This window comes from Arachis hypogaea, chromosome 15 (assembly GCF_003086295.3).
Source record: "Arachis hypogaea cultivar Tifrunner chromosome 15, arahy.Tifrunner.gnm2.J5K5, whole genome shotgun sequence".
In the NCBI taxonomy this organism is placed as follows: Eukaryota; Viridiplantae; Streptophyta; class Magnoliopsida; order Fabales; family Fabaceae; genus Arachis; species Arachis hypogaea.
Genome location: NC_092050.1, coordinates 30,922,160 through 30,940,147, shown reverse-complemented (window position 1 = coordinate 30,940,147; position 17,988 = coordinate 30,922,160). Strand labels below are relative to the sequence as shown.

The 17,988-nt window shown below is 34.0% G+C and overlaps 1 long non-coding RNA gene across 1 annotated transcript; it reads left to right on the top strand.

Moving 5' to 3' along the window:
• The first annotated feature begins 13,959 nt into the window (after positions 1-13,959).
• LOC140179491 (uncharacterized) lies at positions 13,960-17,690 on the top strand. Its single transcript, XR_011872973.1, has 2 exons — positions 13,960-15,325; positions 17,508-17,690. It is a non-coding gene; the product is annotated as an uncharacterized lncRNA (long non-coding RNA).
• Positions 17,691-17,988: the final 298 nt, after the last annotated feature.

Sequence of the window (17,988 nt, the reverse complement as noted above, 5' to 3'; positions counted from 1 at the left end):
CCAACACCTAAACTCACCGGCAAGTGTACCGGGTCGCATCAAGTAGTAAAACTCACTTAGAGTGAGGTCGATCCCACAGGGATTGATGGATCAAGCAACTTTAGTGGGTGATTAGTTTAGTCAAGCTAACATTGAAGTGAAATTGGATGAAATGTAGGCAACAGAAAGTAAATTTGCAGGAATTATAAAGTGCAGAAAGTAAATTGCATTGAAACTTAAAGAGCAAGGAATGTAAATTGCCAGAATCTTAAATGACAAGAAAGGTAAATTATAGTAAATGTAAAGGGGAGTGGGTGCTGAAAATAAAAGAAAGTAATAGATCAAGCAACTGAAAATTTAAATTGAAGGAAGAATAAATTGGGAGCAATGTAAACAGAGAAGCAAAATTGCAGTGAATAAGAACTTAGAGCAATTGCAGGAATTGTAAATTGCAGGAAAATAAATCAAGATCACAGCAAGCTCAAATGGAAAATGTAGAAAGTGAATTAGCAAGGAGGCAGAGAATTTAAATTGCTTTGAAAGCAAACTCAGCTCAAAGTGCAGAAAAAGAAATTACAAAAGAGAAGAAAAGTAAAAACAGCAAATGTAAATTTGAATTATGCAGAAGGAGGACAAAGGTGATTTCAGAGTAAGAATTGAAACAGAATTCCTTCAATTCTCAATCCAAAATTCAAAAACAGAAAGTAAGAAAATGCAAAAGTAAGAACCAGGATGAAGAGAACTCAGCTCTCAATCCCAATTCCCCCTAGTGCTCTCTAGTAGAGCTGGCCTTTCTAACAAAGATGAAAATGATGCCTTATATAGGCTTTACAAAAATAAAAATGAAATTGAAATTGAAAACAAATTACAACTAAATGAAATTCCTATTCTAACTTGTTCTTGTGCCTTTGAGTGATGATGTTGGGCTTAGCTTGCTTTAGATTTGAGAAAGAGTGGATCTGGATGGCCTTGGTTCAATTGGTGAAGAATTGAATTTAAAATAGAATTTTAATTGAATTTTGGCCCATGGGTGTTGCTCCTAGGACAAGGCTCGGTTCATGGGGAGAGCACAGCCTTGGTGCTTGTTTCCTTGGCCTTGCTTTGTTGCACGCAACAATGCTCCCTGACTGTGTCAATGTAGCGCTCAGCTCTCCCCAAGAGCGCAGCATTGATGCTTCAAGAGTGAGGCTCCAGGTTCAAGCCTTGGTGGAGGCATTTCAGCTTCAATTTTGGAGAATAACTAAAGGTAGCGCTCCTCAAGCTCCCTGGTTCAAATCCTTTTGGCTTCACTAGCAAACATTTTTCTTTACATTTTCTTGTGTGGGAGCCCGATAAAGCTCTTGGCAAGAGCTCAGCTTTGAAGTTTTGCCTTGTTTCCTTGTCACATTGTAGCGTTCGGTTCACAAGGAGAGCTTAGCTTTCCTTTTGCTTGGCCTTGGTTGGTTTTATTAATTAAGTTTCTTTCATGCATAAGCATTAATAATCATATGCATGCTTTAATTCATGCATACATAAATTAACACCTTAGCATTCATTCATTTCTTTACTAATTAAATGCATGCTTTCATTGGCCGTAGCATTCATTCATACTAGGCATTGATAATTAACGTTGCATGCATTTATTTAATAAAGCCAATGTAGCATTCATTTAATTCATGCATGCATGCTTTAATAATGCCGCTTAATGAACACCATGGTTCATTGGTCTTGAATGCATGCATAAGGCTTTATCATGCCATGGCTTTATGGTCATGGGCCATGCTTTTAAAAGCGTGGCCTAAAGCTTTAAAGTGTGCTCCAACTTCAAAGTGTGCCCCAAAACTCTTTTTTTCTCCTTTTTTTGGTTATTTTGTGCTTTTTGCTTCTTTTTCTTCTTATTTCCTATAAAATTTATCAAATCAAATGATCAAAGAAATATAATATTTAAGCACAAAAGCATTCAAGATTTAAGCACAAATCATCAATTTCTTATATGAAAAATCATAGAAAAACATGACATGGTGACATGTCATCAAAACTTTCTTAACAAGAAAACACCAAACTTAAAATTTTTCAATCAAACTAATAAATTAGGACAAGTAATTCAAAAATTATAAAAAAAAGAAAAATATTTTGAAAATTTTTATAAAAGATTTTTGAAAAATATAGAATGAAATTTGAAAAAGAATTTGTTTTGAAAAAGTTTTAAAAAGATAAATTTTTAAAATTGAAATTTTAACTTGACTAACAAAAAACTACCAAATTTTAAAATTTTGACTAAGTTAACCTAAGGAATTCGAAAATCATGAGTAAATAAAGGAAAAATTATTTTTTCTGAATTTAATGAAGAAAGAGAAAAACAATAAAATGACAGCAAACTTAGAACTTTTAGATCAAAACAAAGAAAACACACAAGAAAACTTTGAATGTCAAGATGAACACCAAGAACACTTTGAAGATCAAGATGAACACCAAGAACAAATTTTGAAAATTTTTAAGAAAACAAAAATACAAAGGACACCAAACTTAAAGATAAACCGTCAGTTGTCCAAACTCGAACAATCTCCGGCAACGGCGCCAAAAACTTGGTGCACGAAATTGTGATTACACCTTTCACAACTCCGCACAACTAACCAGCAAGTGCACTGGGTCGTCCAAGTAATACCTTACGTGAGTAAGGGTCGATCCCACGGAGATTGTCGGCTTGAAGCAAGCTATGGTTATCTTGTAAATCTTAGTCAGGAGATTAATGATAAAAATAATTTTGTTTATGAAAAGTAAATAGCACGAAATAAATGGTACTTGTGATTCAGTAATGAGGAATAGGTTGAGGTTCCAGAGATGCTCTGTCGTCTGAATCTCTGCTTTCCTACTGTCTTCTTCTCCAAACACACATGGCTTCCTTCAATGGCAAGCTGTATGTTGGTGGATCACCGTTGTCAATGGCTACCATCCGTCCTCTCGGATGAAAAATACCAGGCACGGTTTCTGTACGGCTAATCAACTGTTGGATCTCTCGTCTCGGATGAAAAATACCAGGTACAGCTACCGCACGGCTAATCATCTGTCGGTTCTCACTTGTGTCGGAATAGGATCTCTCTATCCTTTTGCACACTGTCACTGTGCCCAACATTCGTGAGTTTGAAGCTCGTCACAGTCATCCCGTTCCAGATCCTACTCAAAATACCACAGACAAGGTTTAGACTTTCCGGATCTCAGGAATGCTACCAATTGGTTCTAGCCTCTACCACGAAGGTTTCAATCCCACGGACTCGGTCCGTGGATTAGAGACCCAAGAGATACGCACTCAAGTTGTCGCCCAATGACTACGTTGGGCTCAGGTAGAACGGGAATGGTTGTCAAGCATGCGTTCATAAGTTTGAGAATGATGATGAGTGTCACGGATCATCATATTCTCTATATTAAAGTACGAGTAAGTATCTTAGAACAGAATCAAGCGTGATTGAATAGAAAACAATAGTAATTGCATTAATCCATTGAGACACAGCAGAGCTCCTCACTCCCACCTATGGGGTTTAGAGACTCATGCCATAGAAAATACAATATGAGATGTAAAATGTCATGAGTTACAAAATGAATCTCTAAAATTAGTTTTTATACTAAACTAGTAACTTAGGTTTACAGAAAATGAGTAACTAGGTGTAGATATTGCAGAATTACACTTCTGGGGCCCACTTGGTGAGTGTTTGGGCTGAGCTTTGAAGCTTTCACGTGCATAGGCCATTCTTGGAATTAAACGCCAGCTTGGGTGCCAGTTTGGGCGTTTAACTCCAGTTCTGGTGCCAGTTCTGGCGTTTTATGCCATAAAAGGGTCTCTAGCTGGCGTTTAACGCCAGTTTAGGCCATCAAATCTCGGGCAAAGTATAGACTATTATATATTGCTGAAAAGCCCAAGATGTCTACTTTCTAACGCAATTGTGAGCGCGCCAATTGGGCTTCTATAGCTCCAGAAAATCCACTTCAAGTGCAGGAGGGTCAGAATCCAACACCATCTGCAGTCATTTCTTAGCCTCTGAATCAGATTTTTGCTTAGGTCCCTCAATTTCAGCCAGAAAATACCTGAAATTATAGAAAAACACATAAACTCATAGTAAAGTCCAAAAATGTGATTTTTGCATAAAAACTAATAAAAATATAATAAAAAGTAACTAAAACATACTGAAAACTACCTAAAAACAATGCCAAAAAGGGTATAAATTATCCGCTCATCAAGAGGAGCTCCCCATAAGTCCAACTAAAGAACAATAAATAAAAGTGCTAGGTGGGAGACACCCCACCATGGTAACATCTTTTCATTTCTCTTTTTTGTACATATTGGTAGAATTAGTTTAACTTCATGTTTTTATTAGTTTATTGAGTTTATTTGCTAGTTGGTATGTTAAATAAGGTTTTATGGTGTTTTAGTAGCTGTTTGGAGGTTTGGAATGCTTGGATTGGTGCAAAAACATTGAAAAAATTTTGAAAAACAGAGCACCAACCCACGCATGCGCGCACCTGGCGCGTACACGTGACCCAAGCATTTTCGACCATCCACGTGCACGTGTACATGGCACGTACGCGTGGATGCAAAAAAAAAAAAAGCTCCATCCCCAGCCAAAACTCCGAGAGTTAGGCCTGCACTGTGCGAACATTGGGCCTAAGGCACAAACCAACCCGCGCGTGCGCGCACCTGGCGCGTACACATCCTTGATTCCAATTGCGCAATGCACGCGTACGCACACTGTACGCGCGCGCGTTGATAGCGCCACCTGCTCTCCTGGTACATTTTCCAGAGAGTTGGGCCAACCTTGGCCTGACGCCGTGCCCTGCGCCTAATTCCACCCACACGTGCGCGCACCTGGCGCGTACGCGTCACTCTCGAAATAAGCCATCAACGCGGACGCGCCATGTACGCGTACGCGTCGCGTCCATTGCACCATAATCCACGCGCGCACGCCATGCACGCGTACGCGTGGATGACCTTCCTTCACTCCATTTCTTTTCTTCTCCTCTTTCCGTTCCTTTCCTTCTCCTTTCTTCTTCCTTTCTCCTACCCTTCATCCAACACTTCCAAATACCATTGATAACTATTTATTTTAGTTAGTTAGTTTCTTAATTAGTTTTAGTTTAGTTTTTATTTCATTTTCTCTTTTTCATTGTAAGTGTTGGATAGTTAATCTTGTTTACCATTAATTGTTGCTGAGTACTAAACGGGATGTTATCTCAACATCATTATGTTTATAATCATTGTTGGATTCTATTGTTGAGGTTATATTTTGCCACTTGGTTTTGAGTTTTTCATGCTTACTTTTTGTGAACACCAAGTGATGAGAATTACCTTCGAGCTTGTAACTCTTATTGAATTGCATGATTTGGCCACCATGTAATTGGAATCCTTTTCCTCAATTAGGCAATTTCTTGATGGATGATGTTGTGCATTTATCTTAATGCATTGTGTTTTATGATTATATGCATCCGATGTGTTTGGCTTGAATGCTCTCATTCTTCTTTAATGCTTGTTTTACCTTACAAGTTTACTTAAAGCATCTTAAGCATATTAGAATGAGTAAAGTGCATGCTTCTTTTGTGACATCGCTTTTTATGCTAATGTGAGTTCTAAAAGGCGCACAATTTAGAATACACACACCTATTTGTCATTAATGTCACACTAATTCACTCACTCAATCCTAGTGATTTACCTTATTCCAAAAATTATGCTTCCTTGCTTTTGTATCTTCTCATCTTATGGTGCTATTTTCTATTTTGCATGATTGATGCACCACAAGCAAAAACGGAAGTAAGACTAAGAACACGCAGCATCGGTTGATCTATCAGCTGAAGGTAGCAACCCGGAAAGTCGCCGTACCCCCTTGCTCATCCTTGAGTGCACCGAGGACGGTGCAAACTTTTAAGTGTGGGGAGGTCGTCCGACCGATCAGCAATTTTGGGTGACAAGTTTCTAATCCCAACACTTTTGCATTTCATTTTAGGTCTTTTAGAAATTTTACTTTCATTTTCTTAATTTTGCATATGTATACATAATAAGCTTAGTCAAAATAATGAGATTTTTCAAGATTTCTATCTATAGGGCACCAATTGATTTGAGTGAAAACTTTTCATAGAACTTGCTTGAATTGTATATATATTGTGGAACATGTTTTGAGCTAAGAACACACAACCTTGTGAGCTTTGAGCCTAATGGTGTGGTTACATCTTATAACTACTTATTTTTCCTTCTTGTGTGCATTATTCTCTTTCTATGATTGTGATCCTTGATTTGTTTGATTCTTTATGTCCATTATTTTGTGTATTCATGTATTTATATGATTGAGGCCATCATTTCATTTAGCTCACTTATCCAAATAGCCTTACCTTTTATCTTCCATTGTTAGCCAATTTTGAGCCTACGATTAACCCACTTGTTTTTAATTTAGCACATTACAAGCCTTAAAGCAAAAAACAATAAAAGTCCTTAATTTGGATCTTTGATTAGCTTAGGCTAGTTAGTGTGTATCATTCAAGTGTGGGAAAACTTGGGACATTGGGTGAATAAAAGGGTAATTTTGTATTTTTGTTGTAAATATTGGGAATTGGATACATGCTCATGTATTGATTAAATGTAAAACCTTATGCATTGATATTTTTCTATATATTGCAAAGCAAAAAGAAAGAAAAATGAGAAAAACAAAAGAAAAAAAGAAAAAGAAACAAAAAAAAAAGAAGAGTATGAAAAAAATAGAAAGAAAAGAAAAAGAAAAGAAAAGTAATAAAAAGGGGACAAAATGCCCCAAGTGAAGCTCAATAATAATCAATGCATATGTTTTGTGATCAAGGAAAAAAATGCATGAGTATGTGAAAAAGTGAGAAAATTGGTAGCTAGGTTAGTTTTGAATTGTATAGGATGTCATAGGTTAGGTGGGAAGTTTAAGCTTATCAAAGACCCAAATTTCAAGCTCACTTGACCAAATATGCATCCTACCTTGACCCTAACCCCATTACAACCGATGAATAAGACCTCACGATAATTGTATGCATGCCTGGAATAAATGTTGATTGTTAGAAGAAAAATAAATCTTGGAAAGCATAATTAGGGGAGAATTGAGTGAATTAACCCCAAACACTTGAACGAATAGAGTGCAAACACTTTCGGTGAGGGTTTGATGCTCAATTACATGTTTCCACCTATGATCATCACTCTTCATGCAAGTTTGTAAAAATATTTAATAACTCAATTCAATTGTGGATTAGACTTGCTAGTCCTTAGCCCTTATGCATATATGCTTCTTAGGAATTGATTTATTTTGACCAAGCAATTGCATTCATTTAGATAGTTGCATATAGGTAGATTGCATTTAGTTAGATTTCATTGAATAAATGTTGATATCCTTTGCTTTCTCTTGGTTTAAGCATGAGGACATGCTTGGTTTAAGTGTGGGGAGGTTGATAAACCCCATATTTAGAGTTTATCTTGTGCTTGATTTAGGGGGTTTTATGACCTTTTACCCACATTTATTCAATGAAATAGCATGGTTTCATGATTGTCTCCTAATTTGTACCTAAGTGTGAAAACATGCTTTTTAGGCCCTTAATTGGATGATTTTAATTCACCTTTGATTCCACTAGATGCCTTGATGTGTGTGTTAGTGATTTCAGGTTTAAAAGGCTATGAATGGATCAAAGGAATGAAGAGAAAAGCATGCAAAGTGGAGAAATCATGGAAAAACAAGGATTTGGCATGCTGAGACCCACGCGCACGCGCAGCAGACGCGCACCCATGGATTGTGACGTCGCATGGCGACGCGTACGCGCACATGACGTGTACGCGTGGATGGAAATTTGTCAAGCGACGCGTACGCGTGACGTGCGCGTACGCGTCGATGCTCGCATGTGACTCACTTAAAGGCAAAACGCTGGGGGCGAATTCTGGGCTTCCCAGGCCCAAATCCAACTCATTTCTGATGCTATTTAACCCAAGGAATGAAGAGGAGTCAACACACTTAGACTTTTAGACATTAGTTTAGTTTAGATTAGTTTTGGAGGAAAAGTTAGTTTTAGAGAGAGAAGCTCTCTCTTCTCTCTAGGATTAGGATTATGTTAGATCTAGATTAGGAATTCTTAGATCTAGGTTAATTTCATACTTTGATTTACTTTTCCTTTTGTAATTTCTCTTCTTCTACATCTCCTCTCTCTAGTTTAGCATTTAATTTTTGTAATTCTCTACTTTTATGTTCATGCACTTTTGTTTCTTCTATTTCTCTTTAATGCAATTTATGATTCATGTTCCTTTATTGTTCATTTGATTTGTTGTTGTTTAATTCCTTGCAATTGAGTAGAGTAGATTTACTTTCCTTACAATTTTACTATGCTTTCCTTTTATGCCTTCCAAGTGTTTGATAAAATGCTTGGTTGGATTTTAGAGTAGAATTTTATGCTCTTGGCTTGGGAAGGTAACTTAGGAACTCTTGAGTTACTAATGTCCAAGTAATTGATGATTGGGAGCCATTAACTCTAGGTCTCACTAATTGAATTGGTGGAGAGCTAGGACTTGTGGACTTGGATTGATATAACTCACTTGACTTTCCTTTACTACTAGTTAGAGGATGACTTAGTGGGATTGATCATTGCCAATTCTCATGTTGTGGTTAGTGATAGGGATAGAGATCCTTGACCACCAACCCTTGCCAAGACCTTTGTAGCTATTAGTTTACTTCCTTGCCATTTATCTTTCATGTCTCTTATCAAAACCCCAAACATAACTCATAACCAATAACAAGACACTTTATCGCAATTCCTAAGGAGAACGACCCGAGGTTTAAATACTTCGATTTATAGATTTTAGGGGTTTGTACTTGTGACAACCAAATTTTTGTATGAAGGATTATTGATTGATTTAGAAACTATACTTGCAACGAGATTTTATTTGTAAAATTCTAAACCACACAAAATTTCATTCATTAAATATTAATTTTGATATTTTTGTGGTATATTGTGGATTTTTTTTTATTCCTTAGTAGGAAATGTATTAGGATTTAGGATGTCGATGTTTTTTTTACAAAAAAAATATTCAATTATAAAGAAAGAAACATTCACCGCCCCTTAACAATAAATTTAGTGTGATTTGAATTTTTTTTATGTGATTTAAACTTTTTTTCATATAATTTGAATATTTTTTATATAATTTAAATTCTATTTTAGTATATTGTTGATGTTTTTTTATGGGCTTTGGAATACAATCTAAATAAGAGTTAGCTGAAATTGATTACACTTCTTGTTAATTACCTACCAGAATTGAATCAAGAAATAGTCAATTAGTAGATGAAAAAGTGGGAATTTAAAAAAAAATACGAACCTAAATACTAAAAGATTGGGATGATAAGTAACTTATGGTTATCATAAAGGTAGAAGAAATTAGATATATGTGGTGACATGGAAGAAAAGTGATGCCAAAGCCACCATTAGTCGTGGCATATTCAGTGTTATCCGATTTAATAGAAGTTCCTTTTTGAAAAGACTTCTACTTTTGGTTTTTTTCTCGAGTTAGATAGGGTTTTGCTTTTATATCTTTTTTATTTTTTTTTTTATTTCAGCACCCAAAATTGGGTGAGTGACTATGAGAAAAGGATAGGTGCGCGTGCCTGCCCGAGAAGTATTGACAAGTCATATATTTGCATAAAACATAAAAAAATTAAATATAATTATAAATTATGATAATGTAAACTATCATCAAGGGTGACAAATAGAAAAATCCATCCCGTCTTATTAAAAGTCCATTATGTAGAGGGTTTGTCCATCCCACTCTAATTAGTGAAATCATCCTAAATTTCTTTTTCGTTCCGTCAGGTTGACAGGTTGACGGAGAAATTTTTTTATAAATTATTTAATATTAAATAATATATAATTTCACAATTATTTTAATAAATTTATAATTTTTAAAAATATTAAAAAATTATAATTTTTAATACAAACATTAAAATTTTTATAATTATAAATATATAATAAATATAATTATAAATCAAATTTTTAATAAAACTAACATTGTCCAAAGTAAAATAAATATTGTGTAAAACATATAATTAAATATCTTCAAGTTTATAATCAATCAAAAATAAAACATAATCCAAAATATAATTTAGAACATTTTTAATTATCATCTTCATTTTCTTGTAGATCAATAATATCATTAAAATTTGTAAAAAAACGGCTCTCACAAAAAAAAAAAACGCCTGGCCCGTTGGGAAAACCCACCCCGCCCCGCAAAGCCCACGGATTAGACGGTACGGGTTAGGCAGGCTTTTTAAGTTGCACGGTTTTAAATTTTCAGTCCAGCCCACTGATGAGAGGATTCTTGTGTGGTTTAAAATTCTCAATTGAAAGCTCGTTGCAATATAGTTTCTAAACCAAACAACAATCCTTCTATACAAAAGATTGTTTGTTAGAAGTACAAACCCCTAAAATCTATAAACCGAAGTATTTAAACATTGGATCGTTCTCCCTAGGAATTACAATGAAGTGCCTTGTTATTGGTTATGAGGTATGTTTTGGGGTTTTTGGGATAAGAGACATAAAATGTAAATGGTAATGAAAATAAACTAACAACTACAAAGGTCTTGGCAAAGGTTGGTGGTCAAGGATCTCTATCCTTATCACTAACCATAACATGAGAATTGGCAAGGATCAATCCCACTAAGTTAACCCCTAACTAATAGTAGAGAAAAGTCAAGTGAGCTATATCAATCCAAGTCCATAAGTCCTAGTTCTCCATCAAATCAATTAGTGAGATCTAGAGTTAATGGCTCCCAATCGTCAATCACTTGGACATTAGCAACTCAAGAGTTCCTAAGTTACCTTCCTAAGCCAAGAGTATTAAAATCTACTCTAAAATCCAACCAAGCATTTTATCAAACACTTGGAATGCATAAAAGGATAGTATAGTAAATCAATAACAAGAGCAAAATCTAACAACAACTAATTGCAAAGAATTAACAACAACAATTAAAGAAAAACAAGATCTACATGAATTACCTCAAATTGCATTAAAAGAAAATAGAAGAAGAAAGAGTGCATCAATAACAAAGTAAAGGATTACAAGAATTAAATGCAAAATTAGAGAGAGGAAGAGTAGAGGAACAAGAAATTGTAAAGGAGAAGTAAATCAAAGCATGAATTAAATTTAGATCTAAAAACTAAACCTAATCCTAGGGGTGTGCATGGCCCGGCCCGGTCCCGAACACTTTAGGGGCTAATTTGGTGTGATTTCATCGGGTCTAGGGCCGGGTATGGGTCTCAAAAATAGACCCGGTCATAATTTCGGGTCGGGTCCGGGCCATAGCTCGGGTCACCCGAAATCGGCCTGGTGGCCCGGTCATCACATATAATTAATATTTTGTGTTATTAGTGATGGATGATGGCTATTATTATGTGAAATTTAAGTGTTGTAAACCTTAATATTTTGTGTTATTAGTCATTATATATAAGACTATAAGTTAATATTTTATGTTTAAAATGCATAAGACTTTAGACTAATGCATAATCTTGTGTTATTTGTATTGATTTAAATATTTGGTGTTATTAGGCAATATTAGTATTGATTATGGTTATGCTTTAATTTTAGAGAAGAGTTGGTTCTTAGTATATATTTCTAAGTGAATTTTACCATGTCAAATAATGATTGGAGTCTTGGAAATTTGGATATTTTTACATGCTAACTTACAAGAAGGTATCAAGGTAATATAATGTTAACAGCCCGGTTTTCACCCGGTTTTTACCCGGTATAATCGTGGCCCGAAAGTGTATAGATTTCATCGGGTCTAGGGTCGGGTTCGGGTCTTAAAAATAGGCCCGGTATATATTTCGGGTCGGGTCTGGGTCACACCAAACCCGGTTTCACCCGACCCATGCACACCCCTACCTAATCCTAATTCTAATCCTAGAGAGAAGTGAGAGCTTCTCTCTCTAAAACTAACTAAAACTAATTCTAAAACTTAAACTATGACTAAAGATCAAAAGTATGTTAATTCCCCTTCAATCCTTGGCTTAAATAACATCATAAATGAGTTGGATTGGGCCCACAAGGCTTCTAAAATCGCTGGCCACGAGTTGCATTAAGTGAACCATGTGCCGCCATCAGCGCGTACGCGTACCGTGCGCGTGCGCGCCCCTATGCGTGGTGAAATTATGGAAAATCTTATATCATTTCGAAGTCTCGAATGTTAGATTTCCAACGCAACTGAAACCGCATTATTTGGACCTCTGTAGCTCAAGTTATGGTCGATTGAGTGCGAAGAGGTCGGCTTGACAGCTTTTGCGCTTCCTTCATTTCTTCATGAGTTCTCCATTTTTACATGCTTTTTCTTCATTCCCTTGATCCAATCTTTGCCTCCTAAATCTGAAATCACTTAACAAACATATCAAGGCACCTAATGGAATCAAGGTAAATTAAATTTAGCTATTGTAAGATCTAAAAGCATGTTTTCACTCTTAAGCACAATTAAAGGAGAAGTTATAAAACTATGCTATTTTATTGAATAAATATGAAAAAAGATGATAAAACCCTCTAAATTCAACACAAGATAAACCCTACAAATAAGGTTTATCACCCACCTTTTTTAACAATTTACGTGGACTGACCCGACAAATTTTGACCCGTTTGTCACCCTTAATTATCACTCTAGTTATCGAAAAATTATAACACTACAACTTAATTAGATGTAAGAACATAAATAAGTTTGTGATATTTAAAGATATATTTCGGTTAACAAATTTTTCTATATTTATTTTTTTATAATTATTAACAAATTGGTATAAGGTTCAAAAAGTTTGTAAATAAAATTTAATTTTAAAAATATTAAATTTGTACTTATTTTAAATTATCAATTTTAAACTTAAAATTAATTTATTGACATTTTAATCTTATATAGAATAATTCTACAAAGTAGCACAAACTCATAGTCATTGAAAGAGATAACCCGACCCAATTCTGAATTACTTAATGCATTTGTCAATGATCACCACTCACCATCTCTATAGATAATGACAGAGAGAATATATAAAAGGGGGTCATTATTAATAGCAATAACAATAATTTGCTTAAAGAAAGAGATTAGGCACTGTATTTGAAAACTTTGATATATGAACCAATAATCAAACTTTTAGGCTGCATGTAGGGCCTATATGAATAAACTTTTTTTTTATCAAAAATATATTTTTATTCATAAAAATTACCAAACAACATTTATAAATCATAAAAAGAAAACATTAAATCTACATTTAAAAAAAATTCTCTATGTTAAATTATATTTTTAAAGTAGCCATAATATTTAATTACAAAAAATTTTAATGAGTAAAAATAGAAAATTTGAGTGCCTTTCGTTTTTAATTTATTCAAAATATGTTATAAAATAGTGAGATATATCTTCTTTTTCTAATAGATATAAATCTTTTTTTTATCCAAAAATATTTTTTTTAGACAAATTTTTTTTCAATGTTTCTACCTCCTAAATCTGTAACTCTACATCCAAAATGCCCAAAAAAAGAGAAGAAAAAAAAAAGAAAGAGAAGAAAAGAGTAAGTAAAAAAAAAAGAGAAATGAAAAAGAGAAAAAGCAAGAAGAGATAAGAGAAAGGAGGGCTTTCATTATTTTGTGCTGAAAGAAAATTAGACTAAGTTTATCAATTACCAATAACTAAATTGAAGAATTCAATTTGAATTAGAATTACTAGAGATGGCTAGAAATTTTAAGATATTCAAAGATGCTGCTACAAAGTTTTCACTTTTCAACATGAACAAGTAGTGTCTACTAAATTAATATGATAACTCATATCCAAGTATCCAAGAGAAATTTAAATTGAATTCATTAATATTTTGATAAGAGCAGAGCTAGAAGATTATAGTCAAACTAAACTTATTCTCCATAATTAATTAGCACGCTTATCAAATAGCAAAGTAAGTTATATTTCTACATGCTTCTTCATCTCCATTATAACTTGTTCTTATTTGTTAAAAATTAATAATTTATTAGTAATCCATGCCCATATAAAGGGGTACGTATGTTATTATTCTCTAAGTGAAGTATACGAGGAATATGGATTTAGATTGAGAGTCTTCACTTCTTCTTTATTAAGAGAGTTAATAGAGAGTGAAAATATGTATTATAGTTGTAGTTTTGTTATTCTTCTTATTATATTGCTAATTGTTAGAAGAATTTTATATTGAAGTTATGTTATATTGTTGTTGAAGTGTTTATTTGAGTGAGCGATCCTCGAGTTAATTAATTGAGATTTTTTTTTTTTACTTATATTTAGTATTGGAGTTTGTTTAATCCAACATTAATTGTTTAAGAGTTTGTAAGATATAAAAGAGTTTTTATATAATTGCTTGTTTATAGAGTTAGTCAATCTAGCATTAATGTATGAAGAGTTGGAGAATTTATGAGAATAGTATTATCACTTCAAAAGTTTGTGAAAATATGTTCTTGTTAGATAAGTCATCAAGCAAGAGAGTTCTTGTTAGCTAGGTGATGAGAATTAAGAGTATTTTTATAACAACTCGAATTTTTAAATTTTTATTTTATAAAAGATGATTAATTTAATTATTACAATTCTTAAAAATAAATATTTAAATTTATTAGTATGTTAATAAATTTTATATGTTCTCAAAATAATTTCTAGTATCATAATTAAATTCTAACTTATTATTTTTAATCTAAAGATTTTGTAAAATTTACTATTAGTATGTATTTTTCTAACCTTAGAATTAGCTACACACTCACTAATTATACTCTGAGCCTCACTAAAGACACGCGTTCTTTTCTTCCTCATCATCACCATGACTTACTCCCAGTGACGCTCATCCCTCACTCCGTCGGCTATGCTCCTTCACTCATTCTTCCATATATAATTTCTTCTTGCTACTTCTGGGTCATCAAAAATACACAAAACAGAAGAAAGAAAAACAGAGGAGGGAGAGCTCGAGAGAGAAAAGCAGAGCGTGAGAAGAGGGAGACCGCGCTGCTACTGCCATCATCGTCGTTGTCAAGAGTGAAAGGAGACGCCACTGGAGCTGCTGCTGTTGTGGGTGTCGCCATTTTTTATTACTACTTCGCTCAACCATGACTAAACCCTATCTTTCTCTATTCAACAGAACTTGTGGTGCTGCTATGAGAATCACTGCTGGAGAAGACAAACTACTGCGTCTACCTTGGTTCTACATCAGAGTTGCCGTTACTACCACTGCCATAGGCGATTGGCGTTGTTGTTGTTCTAATTGATGCTATTGTCGCTGTCTCGATTACACTAGAGTGTCGCCGCTGCTGCGAATTCAAAACAAAAGAGGGTTTGTTGGGTTTAATTTTGGAGTTCGACTAATTGAGGTAGGGGTTCGTTTTAAAATTAAAAGTTCTTAATCTATGAATGCTCAAAAAGCTTATTGAGTAATTTCAAATAAACTATGTTTGTCTAGACTGATTGAAAGATGAGCTTGAGTTAGATTTGTAACTATAAAATTGATTGACCTTGGTGCATATGTGTTTGATTTCTTGATTGTTTGAATTGCGGCTGGAAATACGTTATGTTTATGCTTTGGTTAAATGACGTATAAGTTCATAAATTATGAAAGTAAGGGATAGGATAGATAGATTGTTATTTTTGTGGCTGTGCTTGCTAATGAGGATTAATGATTTATTATATGCTTGACTGTTGATGATTAAAGATTTATTATGTGTTTGAATGATGATAAGTGCATATAGAAACTATGTTTGACATAATGCAGAAAAGTAAAGGTTTGATTATGTTTAAGTACTTGAAATCGTGTAAATTATTAATTCTGGGTTCTTGTGGTTGTGTTGGTAGAGAAAGCAACTTTGAATAATTGAAGAAAGGTTAAATGTGTGGTTCTGGAAGAGTTATAAGTTTAAAAGTGGAATTTGGCATGTAATGTTGTTGAAAATGCTTAAGATAGAATTTTTGCATAATTGACAGTAGAATGAATCAATTTCTAGGAGTATTTTAGACCATAATTTTAAATGAAACTATTTTTTCATGAAAATTTTAATGTGTTTTGAACGTCTCACAAAAATTTCAAAATTTATTGATGAGTAGTTTGGGAGAAATAAATTTTTGAAGATTGATGGTTTCTGCAGAAAATTCTGTTTCTTTACTGTAGAAGCACCAACTTCCAACCTACTTAATTTTTAATTCTGGCAGGTGTTTGAGCTGAAATCAACAGTGTCTACAATCTTCAGTTTAAATTTCATGCCAATACCCTATTTAACCAATTAGATATGTTGAAAAGAGTGTGGGTAGCTCATTGAATTTTGAAAACGGATTTTTAAAAGGCAGGGCTGTGTTTCTAACTTCATAACTTTTTCATATGACATGGTAATAATCTAGAATTTGATTTGCTAGAAAGCTAGAAAAGTCTTATTTGAGGTCATAAATGTTGAAGGGCAATGAGTGAAAATTGGATTTTTAATGAATTTATCAAACTAATTGCTCCCTGCTATTTTTCTGCATCTTCTTAAAACAATAACAGAATTTTAAAAGAAATAGTACAAGTTTTAATTGTGGTTGGATTACCTCAAAACCAAGTGTTTCTTTTTAAATCAGTAGTATTATAATAACTAAGAAAGATTTAAAGTTAAGCGGTGATGCAGAGGTATACTTAGTTAAGCAGTGATGCGGAGATATGATGAAAAGAGAAGAAATGAGAAGTAATGAATGAAAAGGATAATTGAATATTGGTTGTTTGATTGGGCCTTTTTGCCAAATTGCTAATGCGGAAGCGCCCGCCTAACTGATAGCCTAAGATTGCTAATGCGAGAATGCCTGCCTAACTGATAGTCGAAATGAAAAAGATAATTGAGAATTGTTTGTTTGATTGGGCCTTTGTGCCAAATTGCTAATGCAGAAGTGTCTGCCTAACTGATAGCCTAAGATTGCTAATGCGGGAATGTTCGCCTAACTGATAGCTCGTTTCTTACTGTTATGCACATAGAGATGTTACTGTGATTTGGCCTAACTGACACGAGTAACCATGATGCCAAGGTATCCTAACTAACATGGATTCGCCCATGATGATACCGCTATGCTTGACTGACCCAGTAAAGAAACCATATTTGGGGTTCGCTCTGAGTAACGTTGAGTTGCGAGTAGACAACCGACACATGAGCTCATGGCCTGCTTAGGATAGACATGCATCATATTGTTTGCACATTTGTATTTGGTTGTGTTTACTTATTAAATTCTCTGTGATCGTGCTGTTTGTCTTATTGTGCCTTGTTTGTGCATCCAATTGGGTCTCTGGTGCTGTTAATTTGTGAATTGAGGTGATTAAGAATTAATATTGGGATGGAGATTCGTTTTGAGTACAGAAATTTAAGGAAAGTAATTAATAAAGCTAAAATTAAGAAGTACTTTCAAAGGTTTGACAACAATAATTTTATTGATTAAAGTTAAGGATTCGCATTTTATTCTTTTTTTTTTTCGGCATTTCCTTTTCCTACTAAGAACCTGCGAGGACGATGTTCTCACCCCCCTATACATCTTCTGTTTCAGCGACAGGTTCAGGAATTCTTGAAAAGGAGTTGTGACCGGTTCACAGAGTTTTATATATACGTATTCATATTTTCTATATTGGTTCAGTCTTAGGTTTTATTTTTTCCCTCGTTGTTTATTATTTTTCTTTTCAGAGGGGTAGGACTTGTATTTGAGAATCTTGAAATAAGTCTATGTTTATAATGCTCTGTTTATATATATACTTATGTGATTAAGTGGTTCAGAGCATAGACTTTTCGGATTTTTTCTTAGTTAAAGTTTCAGTTTGTATTCGCGAAGGCTCAATATTAAATAAATATAGTATGAAATTAAAAGAATAGAGGTAAGTAGCGCTCGAACTTTTAGTACGATCATGAGGTGCTAAAAGTTAAGGTGTTACAATTCTCATGTTGGCTCATTGTATCTATTAAAGAGAAGTTCTCACATTGAAAAAGCTTATAATATTTTGCATATTGAAAAGCTTCCAATATCTAGTTCTTCT